Source organism: Gastrolobium bilobum, unplaced genomic scaffold, assembly GCF_033153095.1.
Source record: "Gastrolobium bilobum isolate Gb01-03AN ecotype WA unplaced genomic scaffold, APGP_CSIRO_Gbil_v1 utg106127, whole genome shotgun sequence".
NCBI classification, from domain to species: domain Eukaryota; kingdom Viridiplantae; phylum Streptophyta; class Magnoliopsida; order Fabales; family Fabaceae; genus Gastrolobium; species Gastrolobium bilobum.
Genome location: NW_026896682.1, coordinates 1 through 22,128, shown reverse-complemented (window position 1 = coordinate 22,128; position 22,128 = coordinate 1). Strand labels below are relative to the sequence as shown.

Genomic DNA, 22,128 nt, shown 5'->3' with positions numbered 1-22,128 from the left:
AAACATTAAGTTAGAACAATATGGAAACATACATTTGTATGTGTAAGTTACATGTAATTAATAAGAAAAGAGCCCTTGCCTTTTCCTTATAATGTTCGACCTAGAGGGTAGTATAGGGGACATTTTGTCACATCTTATTTTAATAAAATGTGTTGTAATGCAATGTATAAAATGAATGAGTTAAAGAAAGTGAAATGAATTAAAAATCGTTGAAAGATATTTTGTTCTCCTCTAGGTAGGTCCACATCCTTTTAAGGAAAGTGGCAAGAATTATATTGGAGAATTCTCAAGTGAACACTTGATTAAATTAAAGAACGCTAACGAGTATAAGGTGGTCTAGACTTGTGTATTGGCATAGGATTGGTAAAAATATAAAGAAATGAATATAAGCGATAAAATGTATGCCTTCTGTGAAAGCTAGGCATGATGACATTTTATTGATTTTGGATTGGTGGATTCTTGATCTAGGTGTACCTAGGGACTAAAAAGGATCGGAATCTCTTGAAGACATATAAGTAACTTGTGCAACAAGTAAGCGTATTGGTAAAGCTTCAAGAGGTAAGCTCTATGTTTAAGGAGTCTTTTCCTACTTGAGTGCTCCACCATGGTTAGTGAACTGTGGTTGGACTATATGATTGTTGTTGATACTCTGTATAGGTGCATTCATATAGAGTGATTTGATGATATGATTTGATATGATATGATATGATTTGATATGAGACGATATGATATGACTGGGTATGATATGAGTTCTATATTGACTTCTGGTACATTGATGTCTTCTTGGGGTTTTTCCTGAGATTGACAATGTACACCTCTGAGATACTCTGGTTCCGCTTGGGGTCATCCCTTGGGAACACGTGCGTTGAATTCCGCTTGGGGTCATCTCTTGGGAATTACAGCGCACACCTCTGTTATGATATGGTTATATGTTCTGTTCTGTTATGATATCTGTTATATGTTGTACTGGTATACTCTGTATCTGACTTTCATGCAGGAGTGAGCCAGAGGTATGGAGGATTCTCTATAAACCTGGAGCTTACTGAGATTTGAAATCTTACCCCTCGTTGGGGCAACATTTTCAGGTGCACAGACTTCCGGTGAGCCTTCGTTAGGCAGGGACACGACACGGGGCTGAGACATTTGATGGATCAGTATTTTGAGTAGCTGTAGGCTACTAATTTTTTTGGAGTGTACCTATGTATTTCGTATTTCCGTAGTGATGGATCATTATGTTAGATCCTGTATTTTGTATATGGCCTGTATATGTCTTGTACATGTCATTCAGTTGATGCATGTACCTTTTGTATTCAGGCATGTTGATATGACTATGTAGTATTCAGTTATGTTTCTGTATTGGACTGCATGCTGTTAGATTAGTGGCACGGAGCCAATTTCTGCATGCGCCCATGGATGGGTATCTGATTATATTGCATGACTGGTACTTCTGAATATGAATATTATTGAAACTGTCTATCAGGAACTCTTGGGAGTGGGATTGGAAAATCCCCAGTTGTCCGATTTACAGAGGTTACTCTGTCCGATTTTTGGTTATGCTTTATATGAAGTTAAGAAGAAAAAGAAAAAGTTAGCCCGTATTTCCGTAAGATAAGTCTTCCGCTGTATCTGTTTATATCATATGTATGTTAATTGAACCGGCTCGAGACAGGGATGTTACAGTAGCGAACATCAGCTTCTGCGGATCTGAACACTGCATGACCCGAAATATCATGTCCAACGCCTGAAGCCATCTTGCAGCAGCAATTGGATCATAAGACCCATCAAAAGTAGGTGGCTTATGCTTACGGAAAGCATTCAGCCGGAGATCAATCGCATCTCTGTCCTCTGCGGGCTCCACAAAGGGTTCCATCACCCCAGCATCAAGCGTAGCACTACCAATGTGACTCAGGGTCTCATCTTGAACACTAGGTGGAGGCAGCGGTGGAGGTGGTGGCGGTGGGAACTGACCAACAGCTGGACCAGCTCTCATCTCCTCCAACATGGCCCTCATCAAAGTCATGTTCGCCAACCGATTTGCCTCAAGAGCATCCTCTGTGGCCTTCTGGTTCGCTTCTCTAGCAGCGTCCATCATTGCCACGTTGGCTAATCTAGTGGCCTCCTGCATCTCAGCTAATGCAGTCAGGATTGGATCGAGTTGATCCTCAGCAGTCTCACGTGTTCTCCTGGATCCTACCATGACTCTGCATAAGTTACACAATTTATGAGTTGATCAGGCCCACGCAATGTGATCACATATGCATCATCATAATAACAACCAACGGAGCAAACACACAAGACAGACACAACCAAACATCTTAATCATTGCAATACATACATGCTTTTCCCTTGAACCGTTGCTCTGATACCATAAAATGTAACACCCCGTACATATCCGGTAGTGTTATCATTACATCGTATTAAGCTACGCTTAATTAAAATGAAGAATATTCTTTTTCTTTTCCAATTATGACGTCATTATACTTAGCCAAGTTGATTACTTAATCAATTTCATAAAATATCGCCTGAATGTAAATTGCAATAAGACATATACTGAAATACCTCAATATATAAATAAAGTGAGTATCTAAATCACAGATCTACATCACGTAGTCCGGACAATATCCTGATACATTATTACAACTCCAAATAAACAAGACTAAGTGTCATGGACAATCCCCATGCTAACCAAATCAACAGCGTCTCAACAAGATAATCATAAACATAAAATGAATCTCAAAGCATAAAGGCAGCATGCATATCCAGCATCCAACATGTCAGCATATAATGTCATCAATATCTAACTCAGCTCCGGTCTCCTGCCGCCTGAGGTCTCAACATTACCTGACCCTGAAATAAGCATTCCCCAAACGTGGGGTGAGATCTCTAAACAAGAAATCTCAGTAAGACAAGGGGTCCTCAAGGATCTTCCACCCCAAGCTCACTTACATGTGCAATATAAGTTCTAAAAGCATTTATATCAATATCAGTTCCAAAACTATGCAGTGCAACAGATATTCATGCCATGTGTGTTTATCACTATTCTACTGGCCAGAGAAATGCAGGAATACGTCTATACCTACATGTAGTACAAGGAACACCGCTTGCACCTCACCCACAACCTCACCATCTTGTATGTACCACATACTCAGGCTTACCGTATAGGTGGAACACCACATGCATATCATAAAGGCACTAGCATATAACAGCTCAATAGCATTTTCAAAACATTAAAAGCATGTAACAGAGCATGCATATAACCATACCCCCATGGGACATGGTGGAACCACAACATGGCTAAACCGAGGACACGAAAGCTTACCTTGCAAGCTCACTATCCAATGCCAAGAGTCCACACGGCTCAAGTCCAACACACAGCAGATCACAATCTGATATGGACCAACAAGTGTATCAACATACAAAGCTCAAAAGTATTAACATAAAGACTACGTTCTCCTTTAACGATTTACGTCTTAAGGCTTCCAACAAAGCCACAAGCCTGTAATCACATGATTCTGACTTAGTTCATTAATTACAGAAGTTCAACTTCATCACTCTAGGGTCCATAAACCCCCAATAGCCTACTTTCCTCACAGCACAGCTACTGTTCTTCGAAATCCCAGAATATCCAGATATTCATCGGGGCATATCCGGATATCTCACTGGCAATATCCGGATATTCAGATCCCCATATCCGAATATCCAATATCCGGATATCCAGATCCCCATATCCGAATATCCAATATCCGGATATCCAAATCCCATATCCGGATATCAAATATCCGGATATTTCACGGGAAGATATCTGGATATTTCACGACAGAATGCAGAAACTGCATTTCATGAAGATATCCTTCCAAGGTTGGGTTTTTACCGATTTTAGACACTAACACATGCATTTCTAGGTGTGTTAAGCATTTCCCAACATTAGGTTATCATCTTTTAACAATTACATGCATCAAGGTTCCATTTTTAAGCATTAAACTCATGATCAAAGGTTAGTACAACATACCAAAGCTCAAAACAGAAAGACAAAGGCTCTTGGAGCTCTCCAAACAGCTCCAACACTTCTGACTTCCAAGGAAAACGAAAATGGCTCAACAAGATGAGTTCTTTCTTCCCCAAAGGTGATACTTTGTAGCTCAAAATGCCTTAACAAAGGCTCAACCAACTCAAGCTCACCAACTCAGCCTACCACCCTCAAACACAGTAGCTGGAACACCAAGACAAAGCTATCTCTCACCCTCACAAAGCCACCCACAAGTGTTTACAAGGAGGAAATGTGAAGAAAATCAAGAAAGATCACAACTTGGCTCAAGAAATGGAAGGGAAGGCCAATGGAACAGTAACCAGCAGATGGTCAGCCCCAAACTCACGTATAGAAATCTGATCCTAGGGTTTTGTGCTCATAATAAGAGTATTTATAGCCCAAACACACTTAAACACACAATATTAACTTTAATTGCTACGCTTAGCATTTTAATCCCAAACTCAGGATTCTTAAACTACTCAATTTTACAAGAATTATTATATTTTTATTATATTTTTCGGAACAACTTTCGGGTACTCGCTGTTCATAGCCAGTATCAGTTTCTGGTACCAGTTCTCATTATTTGGACTTGAAACTCGTTTTACAAGTCCTATATATTATTCTAGTAATTATCATGCACTTATAATAATTTTCCGGGATACTTTTTTCGAACGCATTTATACCGACTAGCAGAACCGGTATCTGCACTTTTCTTCCGAAAAGCGACTTTCAGCATTCTTAATCACTTACCATAATTATTAGAGTCTCATAATAATTATTAGGGTTAATTATGGAATCATTTCCTAATTTTGCATGATTAATTAATTAAATACCTTATTTAACGGTGCGGGTTCTTACAGTAACCAGTTGATAAACTCATCGGATGAGTGGTGCCCTCGAATTTCGAGATCTCAATCTTCACCCCAATATTGCAAAAAAAGATTTATCGCTAGGTTGACTTCATTCTTGTCGCTCCTGGTTCTAGAATGGAATTTCGCTCTTTTCCTCTACATGAGATGATCTTTCAGACTCCCTTCCTTAATCTAACTCATCCAACTGTGTTAGGGCAAGCAATTGTTCGAGCTCCTGTCTATCTTGTTCTGCTATTGCAGCGGCCATTGCAGCTACAATTATGGCGTTTCGCGCATAGATGTGTGGTTGTTCGCATTCGTCGTTAAAAGTGTTACCATGGTATCTACCAGTGCTGTCACCTCGACCTGGACCGCCATTGTTCTGATTAGCCCTTTATGAGACAACAAGAGCTCTAATTACCAAATAATGCCAAAACAGTAACTCATTGGCTAAACAGAAAGAAAGACTTAAAATAAGGATTGCGAGAAAATACTATTTCTCTTTTATGAATTTTATCAACAAAAAATAACCAAATACAATAGGGTTCTTCAAGCCTTAAATAAGCAAAACAAAATAACAAAAAAGATAATTAACTATAATCACGCGCAATCAAAGGAGATAATGCACAATTAACATACTCTCTTTTAAGAATGGATAATCAATGTCCTGTTGGACAGAATAAGCTTGAAACCAATCAAAGAAAGGAATATTTAACTCTACCTTGTCAAGAAAGTTATAAAATTCTTCTTGAATTAGTTGTCTTTTAATTCCCTTATAATTTTGGAAGAACCATTCTTTTTGAGGAGACCGTTCCTCAGAATTAAAGTCTTTCCTAAGGGTTTCCTTATCTATAATGAACTTATATAACATCATAAGAATTATGCATAGAGGAATAGGTTGGAGATTGAATAGATTTTGGGGATTGGATGATACTTTGTTCATTTTCTTCTTCTTTTTGGGTATATGAAGGTTTAGGAATAGAAGAAGAAGTGTCCAAACCTTGGAGATGGAGATTGAACCTACTAGGTTCAGAAATTGTAGAGAAAGATCTCCTTGAAAGAGCAGATTGAAAATCTTCAGAACGAAAATCTTGAGTTTGAACAGACCTGGAAGAACTTGCAGAACTGAAAGAGTTTCTTCTATCGAAGATTATTTCAACAGCACCACTTGGGAACTGCTTGATTTCTCTAAAGTTTGGAGTATCTCTAGGTTGAGCAGGTGTTGCCTTCTCAAGCCTCCATTTATCTGGTAGGACTATGTCAGTCCAACGGATGGTTTTGGGAACAGTGACATTTGCTCTAGACATGTCAGTAAGGAACAAAGTAGTTTCCCCAGTTTTCTTGGGTTTAAGAACCCTAGAGATGGAAGAATTCAATACTTTATATTGAATCCTAAAAAGCAAAGCTGCTGGAATAGATCCGGATTTCATGTCCAGACCACTTGTCTCAATGTTCAAAGTTAAGACATCCAAGATATTTTTATCTTGAAGACTAACCATACGATCAGGATAACAATTGAAAAAGATTGGTCCATTGCTTAGGCTTGTTTCAACAGTTCCAAGTATAGAATCTGTAAATTTGTTATGCCTTGTATCACGAAGGCATAGAAGAACAGAAGCATTTAGACCTTCAATTCCAAGAGGTTTAATAGCCACTTGGACACATCCGATGTGCAGATAGTTATAACTTTGTTTATGAGTTTGTATAGACGATTTTGAAAGTAGTTGAAATTCTTCAAATTCCTTATTTAAAGGGATATTTCTTTCAACTGTTCTGATGATATAGTCAGATTTCCGAAAGAAGTTTCCTTCGGGTTTGTATAGTTCATTAGTTGGAATTCTGGGAATTTCCCAGTTATCCAGATCTTGATTGATATCTTCAAAGGAGATTTCTTCTTTAAAAATATTTTTTGTATGATTTTTAACTTGATCTTTATGGATGGAAGAAGAAGATGGCTGAGATGATTTGAAAGAGAGCTTAGAAGAGAAAGATTTAAACATGATAATAAAACAGATGTATTTCCCAGATATCTGAACCATCATTTGGATCCATAGTAATACAGAGATAGATGTAAATTAACTTTTATCAACTGAGCATTAGATTAAGATTTTAACGTAAATAAACAACAGATTGTCAGAGATCTTCTTGATCCTTTGTTCAACATCGGCAAATTTGACTTACTGCCCTTCATATGGGACTTACTGCAACAGCTGAACAAGTTCTCAAGACTTTCATTTCTCATCCTACAATCATACATGCTTCTAACACATGTTAAAATGTTAACATAAAGCTCAGATAAATAACAGATAATTTAGATCTATCCATATATTCCTACTTCCCCATCAGGCTCTGATACCAGTGGGTTCCGGAAGTGTGAGGAGGGAAATGAAGTAAACTAGAGCAGAAATGGAAAGCAGGAAAGTAGACGGACTACTATATGAAATAAATGACTGAAATTAAAATGCAGAAATTAAAACATAAAATAAATTTAAGGTGAGAACCCAAGCTGTATACGGTGGGCCGAAGTCAAACTTGGGTGGAAGGATGGAGAAGAGAAGAGTTCATTACATAAGCAGATATGAAATAACACTTTTATTCAAAACATAAAGATTGAGATTACAGTTACAGATTGAAAGATTAAAGAGAAAACAGAGAAGAAGAGAAAACTCAGAAGTACCTCGCAGTCTCTCTCTCTAGACTATCTCTCTAAACTCAGCTAATAAAAGGATGCCTTCAACATACTGAAGCAACCCTTTAAATAGATTGAAAAATCACTATTGCTACAGTACAAGTTACATGACCGGTACTGTTTGAACAGTGTAGGTTAAGTGAACAGTAACTGACTCGTGATGCTACAGTTTCTGCCGACACTTTGATTACGTCACTGTATGCGTCACCTTATGCTGACATCATGCTCATGTCATTTTGCCATCAGCGTTACTACAGTGGTTTTCTTCAACAGTCTTCTGCTAAGTTGATTCCAAAACAATCATCCTCATTTTGGTAGAAGTCTTCTGTTGAAGAAAAGATAGAAGGAGATGAAGAACCTGTCTTCTGTTTAGAACTCTCAGCTTCTTCTTGGAGTAATTGAAGAATACCTTGCAAATTCTTTGCAAAATTTTCTTTGCTGGTTGATGCTGCTAATGCTGCTGTGATCTGAGCCTTTTGATTCAAGAAAACGGAGGTTTCTGGATCAGCTGGCTTGATGCTTTTTGGATGTTTTTTAAACCAGAGCTTGACATTTTCTGGGTAAGCTCTTGAAGCATCAAATTCTATCCACCATTTAACAAAAGCTTGTCTCCTGAGTAATGGTAGTCTGATGCCTGTTTTCTCGCCGTAATTGTACTGCCATGAAAATATCCATGCCAGAGAGAACTTTGAGAAAAAATGCAGATCTATTGGAAAGGGATCTGCTAGATTGTCGAATTTTTTGGAAAAGATTGTCATTCCTTCAAAGACTTGTGGAGGAAGGATATCAAGGATTGGTCCAAAATAATCCCACCATTTATTAAACCATTGCGGGAAATTATATTGGATATTTTGCTTAAAGTAAATTAACCATGAATGTTTGTTTTCTTTATTTTGCATGAAGAAGACATTGGTCCAGGCTAATTCATAGTCCCAATAATTATATCCAATTGGATCATAAGGCTGGGAAAATTTGGTTATTTTATTTGGATTTCCATATTCTGCTGGGGTGATCACCTTGAGAATCTGGATGGTTGAATGAGTAATAAACTCAGGGTCTTTTGGACTCTTATAGTGTTTGATGGAAATAGAGTTTGAATCAAGTAGAATAAACTCATAAAAATTTTGGGATTTAGTTGGAGAATGTGGTTTGAAATGAAATTGTCGTCCTTTGAAGTCTTTGGGGAAGATCTTCACAGGAACCTTGGTTGGTTTATTATCCCAGTAGGATGGTTCCATTTGGATTACTTCTAGAAACTTGTTCTTTGAGACATATGGTGTTTGAGGTTTTGGTTTCTGGGTAGAAATAGGTTTGGGTTGGATTTCTAGGGCCCTGTTTGGACGGTTAGAGATCTGCTTGGTTTTTAGGTTATCAATCAAAACAGAAAGACTTTCTTCCTGTTCATCTTCTGAAGCTATTTCAGCCCAGGTTTTCTTTGGTAGATGGGTCAAACCTTGGTCTTGGAAGGCTTGAAGTGTTTGGATTGGCATTGCATAGTCTGCTTTGGATTGTTTAGAAGAGGAAGTATCCTCAACTCTTTGGGTAGATGACCCAGTTTGGGGTTGGGTAGATGACCCAGATTGTTGTTGGGCTGGAGACCCAGTTTTTTCTAATTTTTTAGCTAACCCAGCCAGGATTAGCTTTCCTTTCCTCTCTTTAGAAGAGGTTGATTTTACCGATTTCGGCATGACAGGACACTGTTTATCTTCCCTGCAGAAATTCACGAGTGAGATAATCAGGGAGAGAGTTTGAGGTGCCTTTGAGATATTCAATTTCAAAATCAAAAACACTTAAGATAGCTTGCCATCTAGCAAAAATTTGTTTAGATGCTAGATTCTTTACGTCCTTTTGTAAAATGTCTTTTGCAGATTTGCAATCAACACGGATTAAAAACTTTTGATTTAATAAATCAGATTGAAATTTTGAAATACATAAAACAATTGCTAAAACTTCTTTTTTGACAGTGGAATACTTTTGCTGTGCTGGATTCCAATGTTTTGAAGTGTATGCAATGATATGCTCTTTGTCTGAGACTCTTTGTTTAAGAATGCCACCATAACCTATGTCAGAGGCATCAGTTTCAACAATTTTGAAAGCCTGAGGATTGGGAAGATAAAGACAAGGAAGTTCCTTTACCTTAGCTTTGACCTGTTTGACTACGTCAGTATGAACATCAGTCCAGGGAGGAGGGTCTTTTTTAAGACGATTATGGAGAGGCTTGATTAGATTATTAAGCTGAGGAAAGAAGTCAGCTACATAATTTAAACAACCAAGAAATCTTTGTAATTGAGTTTTATCAATAATTTGATTGGGAAATTTGTCAGCAAATTCAATAGCTCTACAAATTGGAGTAATAGTCCCTTGATAAATAGTATGACCGAGGAACCTGATTTTTGTTTGAAATAGATTGATCTTTGATTTAGAAAGAGCTAAACCACTTTTCTTAATTACATCTACAAAAATATGAAGATGTTTAAAATGTTGATCAATAGATTGAGAAAAGACAAGAACATCATCAATGTAGACAATAGTGAAAGTTGAGTATGGATTGAAGATATCATTCATGATTCTCTGAAATTCAGAGGGAGCATTCTTCAGTCCAAAAGGCATTACCTTCCATTCGTATTGACCAAATGGAACAGTAAAAGCTGTCTTGTAACATTCATTGTCATTGAGCTGGATTTGCCAAAACCCAGATTTCATGTCAAATTTAGAAAAGATTTTTGCCGAATACAAACGATTGAGAAGATCTTTCTTATTTGGAATCGGATACCGAATCCATTGAAGAGCTTGATTAAGAGGTTTGTAATTGGTAACTAACCGTGGAGTTCCACGCTCAATTTCAGATTGCTTATTGACATAGAAGGCAGAACAAGACCAAGGACTCTTGCTTTTCCTGATGAGACCTTTAGCAATGAGATCAGCAATTTCTTTTTGACAAAAGACAAGAAGTTCACCACTCATTTGAATAGGACGAGCTTTGGTTGGGATTTGCCTTTCATTAAAATCCTTTTCATAGGGAAGATCTACGATATGTTTTTTCCTTTGCCAAAAAGCATTCGGAAGATCAGAACAGATTGTATTTTGGATTTGTTCAAGCAAAACTTTGATCTTTTGTTGAACTTCAGGCTGCTTTAACTGATTTTCAATATTCTTAAAAGAAATTTCTTCTTTAAGGAAATTGATTTGTTTTTGTTTGTAATGGATAAAATTCAAATCTCTTATGATGGGTTTCTTAAGAAATTTAAAAACAATTGGTTTGTCCAAATGATAAGTAATTATACCCTCATCTGTGATAGTTAGAGGAAAAAGAGATTTGATGAACGGAGTTCCAAGAATAACTCCATTTTTTAGGTTTTTAACAAGGAGAAACGGTGTTTCAACTTTTAAATTATCATTTTCAATGATTGCTTTCGGAAGTTTATAATTAACCTGAAGTTTTGAACCACTAGCAGTACTAAGCCGTTCAGAAGTCTTTTCAAAATATTTAGTAGGAATTAGACCTTCTTGAATGCAGTTTGAATCTGCCCCTGTGTCAAACAGAGCTTCAATTTCAAGGTCAAAATTACCTACATTGAGTTTGATTGGGATATAGAATTTTTGAATTGTTAATTGATTAATTAATCCTAAAAATTCTTCGTCTTTAAGATTTTTATCTTCATCTGGTTTAGACAGAGTATTTTCCATACTCGTTCCCGTTGATTCTTCATTTTGTAATTGAAGAAGGATGTTCTGATGAGTTTGTTGTTGTTCTTTGATTTGTTTAACTTCAGTTTTGAGAATATTGATCTCATACTGAAGATCTTGGACAGTTATAGGTTTGACAGTAATACTCTTTTCTAGTTTTTTAAGGGTATCTTTAAGATTAAACTTATTAGGAACCAACAACTCTTTAGATTTAGAAGAACTGGTTTCCAAGGATGATTTTAATTTTGCTAAGTAAGCTTTCTTTTCATGGGGATCACTGATTGAATCTATGACCTCGAACAAAAGATCTTGTTCTTTAGTCAAGACATTAATTTCTTGCGAGGATTGTGAGTCCTCACTAGAAGATAGATCATCTTCATGAATTTGGTTTAAATCTTCTGAGGATTCTTTTCCAGATTCTTCATCCGAGGACTGGATTAGAAGATTATTGATTTGTTCTTCAATAGAAGGATCAAGGTTTAGGTTATTTAGTTTTTTCTTAAGCCTACAATATTTACTAATATGTCCAGGTTTACCACAGCTGTAGCAAATAGTTGGCTTAATTGGTTTGGATGTATTTTGTGATTTATTTGTTTCAGTATTTGGCTTAGGATTTTCATTTTTAAACCTTTTATTGTAATTGGGTTTCTTACGAAAATTCCTAAAAGTTTTAACCTGTTTTTGTTCCTGTTTTTTATGTTTTTTAGGTTTTGTAGTACAAGGCAGACCAAATTGTTCACAAAATGATCCTAGATCTTTACGATTTTGAGTTTTTTCTTTTGCAAGTTGACGTTGGATTTTATCATCTTGACAGATTTTTAAAGCTACCTTTTGGATATAAGCAACTAATTGTCCATAACTTAATTGCTCATAAGGGATATCTCCAGTTAGAGATTGATGACGGATTTTATCCCTAACTTTGTCTCCTAAAGATTTTGGAAGACCAGCTAAGAATTTTTCTTTCCAGAAAGGTTGTTGACTATCATCTCGAGTGTAAACCCTAGTTAGGAAGGTATCTTTATACCAGCGAAAGTCACCTAAGGTTCTACATTTAAGATTGGATAGGAGTTCAGCAGAACGATCTTTCCATAAGGATGGATCACCAATGAAATGTTGGATAATGGTGAAGATTAATTGATTAACAGCATCTGGAATAGTTTTTCCATCAGAGACTATAGGAATGCCATCAGGATCAACTTTAATGGCATTAAGAACAGAATTTTTTTCATCTTCAGAAAGATAATTATCCCACCAACCTTTGAGTTGACCAGAGAAGCCAGAGACAATAATATTGACTATAATTGCTTCAGAACAATTATGAGAAGTTTGATAGGCAGTTGCAACCATAGTCATATGGTGCATTATATTGAGTATGTTATACTCTGATTGACCATCTATGTTCCATTCATAGACGTTGTTACCATTAAAACTTTTGAAACTTGTATTCTTTTCTTCAAGTAGAAGATCAGGAGCAGTTGCTTTTTGGTAATAAAGTTTGGAAGGGTTTCTCCAATTATTAATACCAGTTATAGGATTAATTTTAATTTCAGATTTGTTATCTGACTCAGGAGATTCATCATAATGATTCAGAGTATTGATAGTTTTTGACCGAGTGTTATGTTTATGAGACTGTTGAGTCTCTTGATCAGAATGTTGTGGGGTATCAGGAATGGTTAATGTACTTAACTTCTCATCAATTTTTTTAAGAAATTCATCCTGAGACTGAGATTGAGCAGGTTTTAACTTTGCAAACTCTTTTCTAAGTTGATCATTCATTTTGAAAGGTTTGAACAAAGGTTTTTCTAAGTTTTTAGAAGAAGATGCAGAGGATGAAGGTTCAATAGTTTTGATAAGTTTTTCACCCAAAACTTGAAGATATTTGTTGGTGTAATTAGATTGCTCAATAAGATTTTTAAAATCCATTGGAGAGACTTGTTCATTTTCATCTTTTAATTTAAAAGGTGAAGCAAGAACAGACCTACTTTTGTTATCACAAACTTTTGGGAGATAGAAAGAAGTTGTGGGAGGAAATTCAGACTTGATAATCTCTCCTTCTTTCAGGTGCCAATCAGTGATGACATTAGCAGATTGAGGAGTCTTGAATGGATAATCAATGTCCTGTTGGACAGAATAAGCTTGAAACCAATCAAAGAAAGGAATATTTAACTCTACCTTGTCAAGAAAGTTATAAAATTCTTCTTGAATTAGTTGTCTTTTAATTCCCTTATAATTTTGGAAGAACCATTCTTTTTGAGGAGACCGTTCCTCAGAATTAAAGTCTTTCCTAAGGGTTTCCTTATCTATAATGAACTTATATAACATCATAAGAATTATGCATAGAGGAATAGGTTGGAGATTGAATAGATTTTGGGGATTGGATGATACTTTGTTCATTTTCTTCTTCTTTTTGGGTATATGAAGGTTTAGGAATAGAAGAAGAAGTGTCCAAACCTTGGAGATGGAGATTGAACCTACTAGGTTCAGAGATTGTAGAGAAAGATCTCCTTGAAAGAGCAGATTGAAAATCTTCAGAACGAAAATCTTGAGTTTGAACAGACCTGGAAGAACTTGCAGAACTGAAAGAGTTTCTTCTATCGAAGATTATTTCAACAGCACCACTTGGGAACTGCTTGATTTCTCTAAAGTTTGGAGTATCTCTAGGTTGAGCAGGTGTTGCCTTCTCAAGTCTCCATTTATCTGGTAGGACTATGTCAGTCCAACGGATGGTTTTGGGAACAGTGACATTTGCTCTAGACATGTCAGTAAGGAACAAAGTAGTTTCCCCAGTTTTCTTGGGTTTAAGAACCCTAGAGATGGAAGAATTCAATACTTTATATTGAATCCTAAAAAGCAAAGCTGCTGGAATAGATCCGGATTTCATGTCCAGACCACTTGTCTCAATGTTCAAAGTTAAGACATCCAAGATATTTTTATCTTGAAGACTAACCATACGATCAGGATAACAATTGAAAAAGATTGGTCCATTGCTTAGGCTTGTTTCAACAGTTCCAAGTATAGAATCTGTAAATTTGTTATGCCTTGTATCACGAAGGCATAGAAGAACAGAAGCATTTAGACCTTCAATTCCAAGAGGTTTAATAGCCACTTGGACACATCCGATGTGCAGATAGTTATAACTTTGTTTATGAGTTTGTATAGACGATTTTGAAAGTAGTTGAAATTCTTCAAATTCCTTATTTAAAGGGATATTTCTTTCAACTGTTCTGATGATATAGTCAGATTTCCGAAAGAAGTTTCCTTCGGGTTTGTACAGTTCATTAGTTGGAATTCTGGGAATTTCCCAGTTATCCAGATCTTGATTGATATCTTCAAAGGAGATTTCTTCTTTAAAAATATTTTTTGTATGATTTTTAACTTGATCTTTATGGATGGAAGAAGAAGATGGCTGAGATGATTTGAAAGAGAGCTTAGAAGAGAAAGATTTAAACATGATAATAAAACAGATGTATTTCCCAGATATCTGAACCATCATTTGGATCCATAGTAATACAGAGATAGATGTAAATTAACTTTTATCAACTGAGCATTAGATTAAGATTTTAACGTAAATAAACAACAGATTGTCAGAGATCTTCTTGATCCCTTGTTCAACATCGGCAAATTTGACTTACTGCCCTTCATATGGTTAAATATTCCTGGACTTACTGCAACAGCTGAACAAGACTTACTGCAACAGCTGAACAAGTTCTCAAGACTTTCATTTCTCATCCTACAATCATACATGCTTCTAACACATGTTAAAATGTTAACATAAAGCTCAGATAAATAACAGATAATTTAGATCTATCCATATATTCCTACTTCCCCATCAGGCTCTGATACCAGTGGGTTCCGGAAGTGTGAGGAGGGAAATGAAGTAAACTAGAGCAGAAATGGAAAGCAGGAAAGTAGACGGACTACTATATGAAATAAATGACTGAAATTAAAATGCAGAAATTAAAACATAAAATAAATTTAAGGTGAGAACCCAAGCTGTATACGGTAGGCCGAAGTCAAACTTGGGTGGAAGGATGGAGAAGAGAAGAGTTCATTACATAAGCAGATATGAAATAAAACTTTTATTCAAAACATAAAGATTGAGATTACAGTTACAGATTGAAAGATTAAAGAGAAAACAGAGAAGAAGAGAAAACTCAGAAGTACCTCGCAGTCGACTATCTCTCTAAACTCAGCTAATAAAAGGATGCCTTCAACATACTGAAGCAACCCTTTAAATAGATTGAAAAATCACTATTGCTACAGTACAAGTTACATGACCGGTACTGTTTGAACAGTGTAGGTTAAGTGAACAGTAACTGACTCGTGATGCTACAGTTTCTGCCGACACTTTGATTACGTCACTGTATGCGTCACCTTATGCTGACATCATGCTCATGTCATTTTGCCATCAGCGTTACTACAGTGGTTTTCTTCAACAGTCTTCTGCTAAGTTGATTCCAAAACAATCATCCTCATTTTGGTAGAAGTCTTCTGTTGAAGAAGAGATAGAAGGAGATGAAGAACCTGTCTTCTGTTTAGAACTCTCAGCTTCTTCTTGGAGTAATTGAAGAATACCTTGCAAATTCTTTGCAAAATTTTCTTTGCTGGTTGATGCTGCTAATGCTGCTGTGATCTGAGCCTTTTGATTCAAGAAAAGGGAGGTTTCTGGATCAGCTGGCTTGATGCTTTTTGGATGTTTTTTAAACCAGAGCTTGACATTTTCTGGGTAAGCTCTTGAAGCATCAAATTCTATCCACCATTTAACAAAAGCTTGTCTCCTGAGTAATGGTAGTCTGATGCCTGTTTTCTCGCCGTAATTGTACTGCCATGAAAATATCCATGCCAGAGAGAACTTTGAGAAAAAATGCAGATCTATTGGAAAGGGATCTGCTAGATTGTCGAATTTTTTGGAAAAGATTGTCATTCCTTCAAAGACTTGTGGAGGAAGGATATCAAGGATTGGTCCAAAATAATCCCACCATTTATTAAACCATTGCGGGAAATTATATTGGATATTTTGCTTAAAGTAAATTAACCATGAATGTTTGTTTTCTTTATTTTGCATGAAGAAGACATTGGTCCAGGCTAATTCATAGTCCCAATAATTATATCCAATTGGATCATAAGGCTGGGAAAATTTGGTTATTTTATTTGGATTTCCATATTCTGCTGGGGTGATCACCTTGAGAATCTGGATGGTTGAATGAGTAATAAACTCAGGGTCTTTTGGACTCTTATAGTGTTTGATGGAAATAGAGTTTGAATCAAGTAGAATAAACTCATAAAAATTTTGGGATTTAGTTGGAGAATGTGGTTTGAAATGAAATTGTCGTCCTTTGAAGTCTTTGGGGAAGATCTTCACAGGAACCTTGGTTGGTTTATTATCCCAGTAGGATGGTTCCATTTGGATTACTTCTAGAAACTTGTTCTTTGAGACATATGGTGTTTGAGGTTTTGGTTTCTGGGTAGAAATAGGTTTGGGTTGGATTTCTAGGGCCCTGTTTGGACGGTTAGAGATCTGCTTGGTTTTTAGGTTATCAATCAAAACAGAAAGACTTTCTTCCTGTTCATCTTCTGAAGCTATTTCAGCCCAGGTTTTCTTTGGTAGATGGGTCAAACCTTGGTCTTGGAAGGCTTGAAGTGTTTGGATTGGCATTGCATAGTCTGCTTTGGATTGTTTAGAAGAGGAAGTATCCTCAACTCTTTGGGTAGATGACCCAGTTTGGGGTTGGGTAGATGACCCAGATTGTTGTTGGGCTGGAGACCCAGTTTTTTCTAATTTTTTAGCTAACCCAGCCAGGATTAGCTTTCCTTTCCTCTCTTTAGAAGAGGTTGATTTTACCGATTTCGGCATGACAGGACACTGTTTATCTTCCCTGCAGAAATTCACGAGTGAGATAATCAGGGAGAGAGTTTGAGGTGCCTTTGAGATATTCAATTTCAAAATCAAAAACACTTAAGATAGCTTGCCATCTAGCAAAAATTTGTTTAGATGCTAGATTCTTTACGTCCTTTTGTAAAATGTCTTTTGCAGATTTGCAATCAACACGGATTAAAAACTTTTGATTTAATAAATCAGATTGAAATTTTGAAATACATAAAACAATTGCTAAAACTTCTTTTTTGACAGTGGAATACTTTTGCTGTGCTGGATTCCAATGTTTTGAAGTGTATGCAATGATATGCTCTTTGTCTGAGACTCTTTGTTTAAGAATGCCACCATAACCTATGTCAGAGGCATCAGTTTCAACAATTTTGAAAGCCTGAGGATTGGGAAGATAAAGACAAGGAAGTTCCTTTACCTTAGCTTTGACCTGTTTGACTACGTCAGTATGAACATCAGTCCAGGGAGGAGGGTCTTTTTTAAGACGATTATGGAGAGGCTTGATTAGATTATTAAGCTGAGGAAAGAAGTCAGCTACATAATTTAAACAACCAAGAAATCTTTGTAATTGAGTTTTATCAATAATTTGATTGGGAAATTTGTCAGCAAATTCAATAGCTCTACAAATTGGAGTAATAGTCCCTTGATAAATAGTATGACCGAGGAACCTGATTTTTGTTTGAAATAGATTGATCTTTGATTTAGAAAGAGCTAAACCACTTTTCTTAATTACATCTACAAAAATATGAAGATGTTTAAAATGTTGATCAATAGATTGAGAAAAGACAAGAACATCATCAATGTAGACAATAGTGAAAGTTGAGTATGGATTGAAGATATCATTCATGATTCTCTGAAATTCAGAGGGAGCATTCTTCAGTCCAAAAGGCATTACCTTCCATTCGTATTGACCAAATGGAACAGTAAAAGCTGTCTTGTAACATTCATTGTCATTGAGCTGGATTTGCCAAAACCCAGATTTCATGTCAAATTTAGAAAAGATTTTTGCCGAATACAAACGATTGAGAAGATCTTTCTTATTTGGAATCGGATACCGAATCCATTGAAGAGCTTGATTAAGAGGTTTGTAATTGGTAACTAACCGTGGAGTTCCACGCTCAATTTCAGATTGCTTATTGACATAGAAGGCAGAACAAGACCAAGGACTCTTGCTTTTCCTGATGAGACCTTTAGCAATGAGATCAGCAATTTCTTTTTGACAAAAGACAAGAAGTTCACCACTCATTTGAATAGGACGAGCTTTGGTTGGGATTTGCCTTTCATTAAAATCCTTTTCATAGGGAAGATCTACGATATGTTTTTTCCTTTGCCAAAAAGCATTCGGAAGATCAGAACAGATTGTATTTTGGATTTGTTCAAGCAAAACTTTGATCTTTTGTTGAACTTCAGGCTGCTTTAACTGATTTTCAATATTCTTAAAAGAAATTTCTTCTTTAAGGAAATTGATTTGTTTTTGTTTGTAATGGATAAAATTCAAATCTCTTATGATGGGTTTCTTAAGAAATTTAAAAACAATTGGTTTGTCCAAATGATAAGTAATTATACCCTCATCTGTGATAGTTAGAGGAAAAAGAGATTTGATGAACGGAGTTCCAAGAATAACTCCATTTTTTAGGTTTTTAACAAGGAGAAACGGTGTTTCAACTTTTAAATTATCATTTTCAATGATTGCTTTCGGAAGTTTATAATTAACCTGAAGTTTTGAACCACTAGCAGTACTAAGCCGTTCAGAAGTCTTTTCAAAATATTTAGTAGGAATTAGACCTTCTTGAATGCAGTTTGAATCTGCCCCTGTGTCAAACAGAGCTTCAATTTCAAGGTCAAAATTACCTACATTGAGTTTGATTGGGATATAGAATTTTTGAATTGTTAATTGATTAATTAATCCTAAAAATTCTTCGTCTTTAAGATTCTTATCTTCATCTGGTTTAGACAGAGTATTTTCCATACTCGTTCCCGTTGATTCTTCATTTTGTAATTGAAGAAGGATGTTCTGATGAGTTTGTTGTTGTTCTTTGATTTGTTTAACTTCAGTTTTGAGAATATTGATCTCATACTGAAGATCTTGGACAGTTATAGGTTTGACAGTAATACTCTTTTCAAGTTTTTTAAGGGTATCTTTAAGATTAAACTTATTAGGAACCAACAACTCTTTAGATTTAGAAGAACTGGTTTCCAAGGATGATTTTAATTTTGCTAAGTAAGCTTTCTTTTCATGGGGATCACTGATTGAATCTATGACCTCGAACAAAAGATCTTGTTCTTTATTCAAGACATTAATTTCTTGCGAGGATTGTGAGTCCTCACTAGAAGATAGATCATCTTCATGAATTTGGTTTAAATCTTCTGAGGATTCTTTTCCAGATTCTTCATCCGAGGACTGGATTAGAAGATTATTGATTTGTTCTTCAATAGAAGGATCAAGGTTTAGGTTATTTAGTTTTTTCTTAAGCCTACAATATTTACTAATATGTCCAGGTTTACCACAGCTGTAGCAAATAGTTGGCTTAATTGGTTTGGATGTATTTTGTGATTTATTTGTTTCAGTATTTGGCTTAGGATTTTCATTTTTAAACCTTTTATTGTAATTGGGTTTCTTACGAAAATTCCTAAAAGTTTTAACCTGTTTTTGTTCCTGTTTTTTATGTTTTTTAGGTTAAAGCTACCTTTTGGATATAAGCAACTAATTGTCCATAACTTAATTGCTCATAAACCAAACCCACAAAAAACATGAACGACTTGTTCTCCGGCTCCTTCTCCCGCTTCCGCAACAACGAGCAAGTCTCCCCGGACAACAACAACCACCACGTCATCCAGATGACCGCGGCGACATCATCATCGCCGCCGTCTGACGGCGGCGTCGTGAACCTTGACAAATTCTTCGCGGAAGTTGAAACGGTGAAGGAGGAACTGAAGGAGCTTGAGCGTCTCCACGAGAGCCTGCGTGGGTCCCACGAGAAGAGCAAGACCCTTCACAGCGCCAAAGCCGTTAAGGATCTTCGGTCCCGCATGGACGCTGACGTGGCACTGGCCCTCAAGAAAGCCAAGCTCGTCAAGGTCCGGCTCGAGGCGCTCGACCGGTCCAACGAAGCAAGCCGGAACTTGCCAGGTGGAGGACCCGGTTCATCCTCGGACCGGACCAGGACCTCCGTTGTGAGCGGATTGAGGAAGAAGCTGAAGGATTCAATGGACAGCTTCAACAACCTCAGACAACAGATATCCTCCGAGTACAGAGAAACCGTACAACGTAGATACTATACTGTCACCGGAGAGAACCCTGATGATAAAACCATTGACCTCCTCATCTCAACTGGTATATATCGTTTCACAAAACTTTATATTATAAAATGTTCATAACCTCTTCACCTTGTTTAAGAAACTTTTGTTTGTGTTCCATAGGTTAAAATAATTCTTAGGAGCATAATATAAATTCAAGTTTTTGACAATTTTGAATTTTTTTATGATCAAACTCAAAGGCCAAACATTAATTAAGAGTTTCATGTCATAACTACTTGTGTGTATTAGAATTCAAAAGAAAAATACAATATTAATTATTGATTCAAGTTGTCATGAACTTATTATAATTAATCAAAGGTTCAAGTTTTAGAATATAGAAAATGATGTTGGAAGAACTATTCCTAAATAGGTCCAATAATACTTGATTTGGACTAATTAGTAGATAAAGGTCTATTGTTACCTATTGAACGATGAACGTGTAGGAATAAATTTTTTGTTATATTTATGAGTACAATGTTATATTTTGATCACGAGTTTGAGTAGAGGCACATGAAATAATGTCCTTGCAAAATACAAGAATGGGCGAGTTGTGAAGCATTTTGTATTGTGAATTATATTCAATAAAATGAAAGTGAAACTTAATGTCTTAAAATACAAGAAAAGGATGCATACATCCAGCAGCAAGCATTTTGTAGAGCTAAAATTTACTTGTGTAATGGACACTTTAAGATTGATGGTACATAATAATTGTGGTGGAGCAGGTGAAAGTGAAACAAGAGATTCAAGAGAGGCTAGTGTAATGGACACCATCCAAGAGATTCAAGAGAGATGACACCAGAAGAGAAATCTGAACGAGCTGCACCAAGTGTTCTTGGACATGGTTGTGTTGGTCCAAACCCAAGGTGAACAATTGGATGACATTGAGAGCCACGTGGCACGAGCCAATTCGTACGTGAGGGGTGGGGTCCAGCAGTTGCATATTGCTAGGAAGCACCAGAAGAATACCCGAAAGTGGACCTGCATTGCCATTATAATCCTGCTCATTATAATCTTGATTATAGTTCTTCCTATTGTTTTAAGGAAGTGACATTTTCAAAGGTGGACTAGTTCAAAGCTTATCAGTCAAGTCAACGATCTTTGGCATTGCATTAGAAAAATACCTTGCTTTTGTAATCAGTGTTGTTTTGGTCACATGTGTTGCTTTACCCTTTCCATATATTGGTACCTGCTTGAAGATTGGGACGTTTTAGCTTTAGTTTCTAGAACCTCATGGTCATGGTCCTTCAGGGTACAAGTTTCTATGTAAGACTTAACTACCATGATATGAAGAGACCTCAATGAAGCGATTTTCATCCCGTTTTGAGGTATGTGTGAGGAGAAGGGAGAGGTGATTGTTCATGGTGGTAATTCTTTAATTTGCAGATATGTATTTTTTTTTTTTGGCTCTTATTTGAATTTTAAATATATAGCTGTGTGCTATGTGTGAATTACCTAGTTTATGTTGCAGGATTGAGTTCAATTGTTTTGCACTTTTATGCTGTTGTACAAAAGAATAGCACCTTATTCAATAGCATTACTTTCCTAACACCTTTTGTTATTGCTTGCTTTACTTTCATTTCGTTAAAAGTCTTTGCTTCTACTATTAATATTTTCCATACAAAAGTGTTAGCTTGAAATTATAAAAATATATATACATAATCTTGGAGAAGCATAGCAATTCAGGCGATGCACC

The 22,128-nt window shown here is 36.3% G+C and overlaps 1 pseudogene; it reads left to right on the top strand.

The window, feature by feature from the left end:
* The first annotated feature begins 19,889 nt into the window (after positions 1-19,889).
* Positions 19,890-21,483, top strand: LOC133301409 (syntaxin-121-like; annotated as a pseudogene).
* The last annotated feature ends 645 nt before the right edge of the window (positions 21,484-22,128 follow it).